The sequence below is a fragment of the Miscanthus floridulus genome, chromosome 8 (genome assembly GCF_019320115.1).
Source record: "Miscanthus floridulus cultivar M001 chromosome 8, ASM1932011v1, whole genome shotgun sequence".
Taxonomy (NCBI): domain Eukaryota; kingdom Viridiplantae; phylum Streptophyta; class Magnoliopsida; order Poales; family Poaceae; genus Miscanthus; species Miscanthus floridulus.
Window position 1 is genome coordinate 77,297,457 of NC_089587.1, and position 9,046 is coordinate 77,306,502.

At 39.9% G+C, this 9,046-nt stretch overlaps 1 long non-coding RNA gene across 1 annotated transcript; it reads left to right on the forward strand.

Moving 5' to 3' along the window:
• Nucleotides 1-2,637: 2,637 nt before the first annotated feature.
• On the forward strand, nucleotides 2,638-3,260 carry LOC136472666 (uncharacterized). The gene is made up of 3 exons (XR_010762397.1): nucleotides 2,638-2,781; nucleotides 2,870-2,942; nucleotides 3,025-3,260. It is a non-coding gene; the product is annotated as an uncharacterized lncRNA (long non-coding RNA).
• Nucleotides 3,261-9,046: the final 5,786 nt, after the last annotated feature.

Consider the following 9,046-nt stretch of genomic DNA (forward strand, 5'->3'; position numbering starts at 1 on the left):
GGTCCGTATTGATGCATTGCCTACTTCTGGTGAGCCAAATTAGCACAACATCATCATGCTACTTTTTCAATATGAAATAAGGCATTTGTACGGCATGCTAATGTACTAAAGTGGAGCTATATTGATGTAGATGTCGATCAAGAAAGATGCAAAGACAAGAAGCGGAAGCGTGCTCATGAGGATGACGTACACAACGAACTCTTAAGCAACACAAATCTCCTCTCATATTTTGTTCGAGTGGGCCATTGCGTACGAAATGTACAAATATGGAATCTCAAACTGATATTATATATTGCATCTGTAGATCATTATTAGGGAGGAAGCGAGAGAAGTACAGGTCAACGACGATGCCGTGCAAACGCCGGTACTACAAAAGGCACAACATATGATGCGTGCTGACGATGATGTGATGGCGTTGCCTCGGTATAATAAGCCAAAGAAATCAAACAATGCACAAATCATGACTCAAGGTGAGCCATAATTAATTGAAACTTACTTCTTTAATTTAAATAATTAATTACTTATTACTAATAATAATATAAAATGATACCTCTACAGATTATGTGTCTACGAAACAAGATGATGAGGTCATTGAATATATGAAAGGAAAAAGTATAGATCATAAACTCGTCAGAATAATGATGCATGGGGATGCAGGGATGACCTAGATTGCCTTTTTAAGTCGAATGAGCAAGTCAATGGCGCGGTAAGCATGTTTAACACTGCTTCTGCATTACATAGTGTCCATACAAACTATCTGCCAATCTTTTAATGACAAATTAAAAACTTGCAGGTCATAAGTTTGTATATCGAATTGATGCGGCATGAAGAACACCTACTTCATAGAGATGGTGGAGATGTATATTTGGAAAATTCAATGGTTTCTCAAATGCTACGAATTGATGGGAAGAAAGATGAGAGGGATTTGAGCTATAATAGAGATGAAGTGGTTCAAACAAGGGCACACAATTATTTAAATGCTGATATGGTAAGCTTTACCATAATACTTGACATATGCTAATTTTTTATCCTTTCAAATCTAGAGAAATAATTTAGATAACTCTCTAATACTGCAGGCGTTTCTTCCAATCAATATTGAAAAGTTTCACTGGTACCTGGGTGTTGTGAACGCTTCTTTAGGCCAGATACATGTTTTGGACTCTTTTGGAGATAATATGACAAACTTTGAAGATCTCTAGTATACGGTACGTCTAAATAATTGATATACATATTTATTTATTTAAAATTCTTCAGTACCTGTTCTGTTTCTTAATTAGCCTTGGTGTTTTGATCATACCAGCTCTTAGGAATGGAAAGACTAATAAAATATGCAACGGGGCTTACAAAACTGGACCAAAGTAAATGGAAACACGGTACCAATATGACATCTTGGCCAATGAAACATAAGATCAAGGTCCCAATGCAAACAGATGGGTAAAATATTTTTACGTTTTGTGTATATGTCATTGCCTAACCATTATCTGTATGCCTCATATTTGATTGTTTGGAATATTGCCCAGCTATAGTTGTGGTTTATGGCTTCTTAATTATATGGAGTATTGGACCGGAAGTACTTTATCTGACCATGTAACCCAGGTACTTACTTAAGAATCTACTTATAATACATATCAGTTATTTTTTAATTGGTTAGCATATAAGCAATTACTGTTTGCAGGAAGATATAAGTAACTTCAGGTTCAAGCTACCTGCGATCTTATATAACTCGTTGTTAAATGAAATAAGAGGGTTACCGGATAAAAAGCAAAAGACTAAGACCGGCGATGACCTACATGAACTTGTCGAAGAGCTCAATGACCTCGATATTTTGATGTTGGGTAACACAAAGTTGACAAGGACGCTAAAGTGGACAAACAGAGAAGACCTATTGACGACAATTTGCGGGTTGTTCCACTTGATCGCCGATGATGAGACTTTAGAGTAAGTCATGCATTCTAAAGTACAATGTACTGTTCTAATATAGATATTGCCTTTGTCCATTCTTGATTGCTACAGCAAGTAATTTGTTCCTTGTCCTTGTTTTCAGGAAAGAGTGGATACGAAGTACACGACCATATCCAATTTCTTTAAGTCTTAGACAAATTATAAATATTTTAGATGATGATAGACAGTTGGAACATGAAACCTTTAATATGGCTATTCGGGTGGTCGCGTGCAACCAAGACATAGCGCAGAAGAAACAAATATTCCACTACATGGATCTCAAATTTGCTGTAAGTTGATATATATAAATCATTCTAAAAGATTGTTTATACATGTCATACTTAAATTATGTAATTGTATAATTATCAGGAAATAACTCATTTTGGACGAGATCCACGATGTTTTCCCAAGATTGACAAGGCATACCAAGATCAATTAAAAAAAGTATTTGAGTGCTGGCCGGAAAAGCAGTATGACATTAAAGAATGTAGCAATGTAAGTTGTGTTTTGTGTATTACTTTAAAATCTTTTAAATTATTTACCACTTACCGTCTGTGTGTTTATTTATAGATTCTACTACCATATTATCAAGACGGTCTATACACTTTATTCACAATCAACATGCAAAAAAATAACTGTGCATATTATGGATCCACTTCAAGATCATGTATGCTTGAAGGGTTATGATCACAGAGATTCATATATACCTACATTACACACTATTGGTAGAAGGTTCAATCTTGCCATGGGATTGTTAAATTATAAGATGAACGACAATATTTATCACTGGAAGCGAGAATACCCTACGTGTGTAACAAAGGTTACACATAATAAACACTGGTAATCACTTGTAATATATTTCAACTTTCATATCACAAAAATAGTTATTTGATCTATGTACATCAAATAAACAATTGATCTTCTGCAGGAATTTGGGAGGCTTTCTTGTATACAGTTTCATGAAGTCATGAGATGGCATAAGATTGCCACCGATCAACAATGTAAGCATGTATAGTACATAACTAAGTTTCATAAACTACATTGAAAAATAATAACTTATTTATTGTTATCTGCCATGCACAGCTACCAACTTCGTTGAGGAGGGAATTCTTGGCCAATATTTTGACGAGTAATGCAAAAGAATGTAGCAACAACATCCCTGATAATCTGCAATACATGATTAAGGAGTTAGGTAGAATCTAACTTTACAATGTGCACTTATATGAAAAGTGTTCCCAAATTATATATAGACTCAGATACAATTGTTGTGTAATAGTAATATTATGAAGAATAAATTGGTTATAATTATGAGCATCCCAAGATTAAAACCGTAGCGTTAGCGCGGGCATTATACTAGTTAAATTAATGGATCAACTATTGGCTTCGGTCGCTTGATGCCTGTACTGTACGGATTGGATTGCAAGGTCGAATAGAAAATTGAAGTTGTCAGATGAGATCAAACAAACACCGCGAGGCCCTATAACTGAATATTGATGAACTCAAATCACTTACCACCAGGGCGGCAGGGAGTCAGGCCTTCAGGGACGGAGAGGGACCGTAGCGCCGCTACGTTTGTGGCCGCCCGCTGGGGATCACGATCACGGGATTACAGCTTACGCCTTACGGGAATTGAGAACGCCGGAACGGCCACAGCGGCGCGGACGTGCTGCGGCGAGGCTTCGTAGGTGCGGAGGCAGGAGTTCGAGCGGAGGCGGACTCCGCGTGGAAGGAGCCGCGGATTTCTCGTGCGTCAATTTTTCTCGCGTCAATATTTCTTTTTCCGCGACGCATGCAGGGGGAGGAGGAATACCATACAAAATATGCTGATCATTGGATCGTGCGTGAGTAATGAGAGAGAATATTGAGGAAAGATCTGGGCGGTTGATTCGGATATGGTTGGTTTTGTGTGTACAATTATTGGGGTGCATTTAGGATGGCCATCTCAGCGGGGGACGCTTTTCTAGGTGGACCAAGCGAAGAAAACTTGGTGCATTAGTAGGGTAGATATGATTTTTTGTTTTTAACCAATCCGCTCTATATTCCAGAGTGGAATAATAAAAAATTCAGAAAAAAGTAAAAAAGTCTAATTAGATCTATCTCAATTTTTTTTTATATTAGGGGGAAAAAAAGGTTTGTAGAATGGCACGGTGGTAGCGTACCTACTCACGTTGTAATTTATATATACACGTGCTTTTCTTTAGGGGCCGGGATAAATTAGCTACATTTTTTTAGGGGAATAATTAGTTACATGGCACGTGCTGGTCTTGTCTGTCTGGTACAGCCCATCGAGTCCACTCGAAGGGCTTGTATTGTAGCCCATCTGAGGTCCGTTTTGATCGATGCAATGCAACGAACAGGTCCAGTAAGGGCCATGCGCTCACACACGTATTGACAAGAGTATACATGCCGCGTATACATGTATGTCCTACGTCCTCGCGCAAAAAAAACAGTACCGGAACGATTATTTGAGAGAGCTAAACTGACATAAAAAGGAGGCGCTAACCCTCTTCTCGCCGGGCCTGGTGGCGCAGGCCTGTAGCCCTAGCTTCGGGGGGTAGGAGTTAGCAGGTTTTGGGCCGTTCCGATCTCTTGATGATAGACTCTCTTGGCTGTACTAGCACACATCATGGGTGTGGCCTTGGGCAGCCGTCTAGATGGGGGCCCACATCTAGATGCGTGTGGCCGGGGCCGTAGAGTACATGTGGGTTGGATCGGCTAGGTCGCTCCTTGTTCGTCCAAAAGTTGAGCGTCGAGAGAGCTCTCTTGTAAGTCGTCGATATCCCTTTCCTGCCAACTCCTTTTTTATATTATTATTATTTTATTATATTCGTCGATTATCCTCTCCTGCATACTCATTTTTATATTATTATTGTATTAATGTATATCAATTTTTATATTACTACTTTATCCTAAATCATCTGTTCTCTTTTCCAGCATTTTAATTAATATATATAAGCTAACATCATATATAATAACATTCTTATTTTATTATACATCAATTTTATATTCGTCGATTGCCCACTCCTGCATACTCATTTTTATATTATTATTATATTACTATATATCAATTTTTATATTATTACATTATCCTAAATCATCTTTTCTCTTTTCCAGCATTTTAATTAATATATATAAGCTAGCATCATATAATAATATTCTTATTTTATTATACATCAATTTTTATATTACTATTTTATTATACATCATTTTCCTCTTTTCTAGCATTTTAATTAATATATAAGCTAGGATCATGTACCGTGCGTTATGACAGGAAAAATAATATTACAATAATTCAAGTCTAGACATGAGTTGTTCCGTTGAAAAAGTTGAACCCTCCCCCCCCCCCCCCCCCCCCCCACCCCACCCCAAAAAACAAAAACAAAAATTTAGCACTGACACTATTTCAAAAATCCAAGAGGAACGATATGAAAGCATTGGATGACAATCGATGGATAACACATATTCTTCCTCTACATATGCCACAAGAGATAAGAGAATATACCACTCTCGGGGAAGTTGTTGATCAAACTCAACTCAGCTAGATGCCAACAATGAGGATGCCATCCGTTGGTATTGGATAACAGGTGGAAAATATACAACTAAGAGTGCCTATCGCATCCAGTTTGAAGGTACATTTAGTAAGTTGAAGCTAATGCCAATTTGGAAAGCGGGGGCGGAACCCAAATGCCTTTTTTCGCTTGGACACTGCTGCACAGGAAGATCCTGGCCGCTAACAACTTAAATAAACGCAATTGGCCAAACGACCTGATCTGCGAATATCGCGGGGCAAACCAGGAGACACCAACGCAGCTTTACAAAGACTGCCCTTTCTCAAATGAGGTTTGGTTCTTCTTAAAACAGTGGATTGGTTTAATAGTAGTGTATTCAGTGGGAACGACGGGGTCACTAGATGGTTGCTGGCGTAAATGCCGCGCTAAGTTTGATAGAGGGCAAAGCAGAGGCGAAGCCAGGCGAAACTGGCGCCGGGGTCAGGAATAATGTATGTTGAGGTCTTTGTCTTTAGAGAACAGTGTAGAACAATAATTGTCACTAAGTTTGCACGAATTCACCGGGGTCAGCTGACCCCAACAGCAAAGCGTAGCTTCGCCCCTGGGGCAAAGGAAAAAGATAGATAGTGTCATGATTTATTTGTGGTGGAATATTTGGAAGGAGCAAAATAGAAGAACTTTCCAAAACAAATCCCTTCAACCAAGACAAAAGTTGACCTTGTGTGCAAAGATGATATACGATAATTTCATCAGATGGCCACAAGACCTATTGTTGCGGACGACTAGTCCCAGGCTAATGGGTGACTCATGCTGCTGTATTGTTGGTAGTTGTTTTGGTTTTGTCTAGCATAGGCAAGCCACGTCTGGACGAGGACGAGAGTTTTTTTTTTTTTTGTGGAAGCAAACCTCCGATGGATGCAGCGGGCAGCAGCGACCTCCTTTTCTTTTCCATTCCACGCACTCCAATTTCCAAACGTTCCCAAACATGCATGACACGTGCCTGGTACAGCCCATCCATCGATACACTCCATACTCCATGGGCTTGTAGCCCAACTTAGGCCCGTTTCGGTCAATGCAACGAACGAGTCTGGTAAAGGCCACCGACGCGCTCACAAGCCACACGCGCAAAAAGTATTTTAGCACCAAAGCGATTATTATATATTATTTTAAATAAAAAAGGACTCGCTACCCCTCTTCTCGCCGGGCTTGGTAGCGCAGGCTTGTAACCCAGCTTTTGGGGGCAGGAGTAGGCAGGTTTGGGCCTTCGATGACGAGCTCTCTTGGCTAAGGACTGGATTGGCTACTCTTGGCTATGGGGGCGTGTGACCCGTGACACTCACAGATCAAAAGTCACCTGAGGGCTGGATTGGCTACTGTGCAGGACGCTGTACGGGATCATTGTCGAGAGAGCTCTCTCGGAAGTCGACGATGGCGCCCTCTCCTGCCAACTTCTTTTTTATATATTATTATTTTGTTATACAATATTTTTAAACTTTCCAGAAAACATACCCCCTCCTGCCAACATCTTTTTTTATATATTATATTATTATTTTGTTATAAGATGTTTTTTAACTTTCCAAAAAAAATATGTTCGCGACATCTCGTTTCCAGGCAAACATGGCTGTTACATGAGTCCCGATTGGATTGAATTCACCAAAAATTGCAATGATATACCTATGACATCAGAGAGAGAGAGAGAGAGAGAGAGAGAGAGAGAGAGAGAGAGAGAGAGAGGTGTTTTATCGGCTTCTTGATTTTGTTCTACTTTAGCTATAACAAGCACCGAAACAAACAAATCGTACATGTGTTGTTGTAGGTGGAGATATGAATGAGCATTACAAATTGAATTCAGCGCATGGTTGAGATTAAGAGGAGCAAATGTTTATGTCCTAAGTATTCGTAAGGATAAATAACACAGAACCAAACAAGCACCAATACTCAGGTAGTCATATATCTGCAGTTTTTCTTGGTTGTGTTAGAACTATCATGCATATAAACTATTTGTTAATATCTACAGTTAAAGTAACGTTGGTTAAAAGTATTAAATCATTTAGTAACATCTGAAAAAAGAAAAGACAATGAATAGCAACAAGTAAAAAATTGAACAAACTAGTTTTTAAGCATAAACATTTACAAATTATTAAAATACTATTAAGGCAATGTGATAAATGAAAGTCATTACTCATTTATAGATTTATAGAGTTGTCACCTCTTTATGGATGATATTCTTCGTGTATGTACCGTTCACTACCAAGATGTGTTTCTTCCCCTTTTCACATCCTTCCCAATAGCTAGCACGACCAAAATCATGATGCTCGATCTTGTTGTGGCTCTAGATAAAGGTACATACAATTGTCAGTGTGAAAATACTGGTTTTGATAGGTACACTTCAACGTTGGGGATAGTCTACCGCTGGCAAAGCTGAACCAAATAGAAAACTATTTTATCTCAAATTGGAAAGGAAACATCTTACCATTAGATGGGCAAAGAGTATGCGAGGCCGAAAAAACCCGCTTTTCAACATACTTTCCAAATAAGTTGTAGATTTAATTATAGGAGGTATGAGCTCAAAAAAACTCTATAATAAAAATAGTAATAATAAAGTTTGTTCTAATAGTCAACTACTAGTATATTGATAGATGAGATGTACTGTAAATATATATACAACCAATAGACTATATCATTCACTTGGCTCCAAATAAACAAGCTTAATCATTTGGCTAATAAAGCCAATGAAGCACAGGCAAGCCACGCCTGGACGGGTGGAAACAACCTCCGAGACATGCCGTTGCCCGTTGGTTAGCACTTAGCAGTGACCTCTTTTCCACGCACGCATTCCGAGGCGAACGAGCTCTTCGAGATAGGCTCTTCCTAATCCCCCTTGGGTTTCCTAATCTGACCTTTCCAGGGTTCCTAATCCACCCCGGGTTTTCTTCACGAGCCGGGAACTGACACGTGCTGGTATCCTGTCCGTCTGGTACAGCCCATCGACCACTCCATGGGGGCTCCCGTATTGAACGATGCAATGCAGCCAACGCGTCCGGTGAAAGGGCCACGCGCTCAGAGGCGTAAGCTTTTTTTTAGTACCGGAAGGATTATTTGACGACGCTGAACTGGCATAAAAAAAAGGAGGCGCTCACCCTCTTCTCGCCGGCCTTGTAGCGTAGGCCTGTGACCCCAGCTTTGGGGGGCAGGAGTAGGCAGGTTTGGTCCCTCTCGATTTCTCGATGATGGGGCTCTCTCGGATGTACGTACGCATCTCGTGTGTGTATGCCCATGGGCCTAGCGCAGACCACTTGATCTGCCGCCAGCCACCTGGGCGCCCCACGTCTAGACGAGGGAGAAACCTGAGGGTCGGACTTGACGTTGCAGGATGGTGCATAATCTCCTGCAACTAAAAAGTAATAAAGTATGTATATTTTTTAGTGCGACATTTATTTTAGTTCGTTCGTCTGCTCACGCCCACGATCCTCGCCTGCTTTGAAGAAAACAAATTGATCACCTAAGGACACATGCATGGAAAGAAACAATAATCATGCACCGCGCGATAGAAAAAGAAACTGTCATCCCTGCGATCTTCGTCTGCTTTGAAGGAA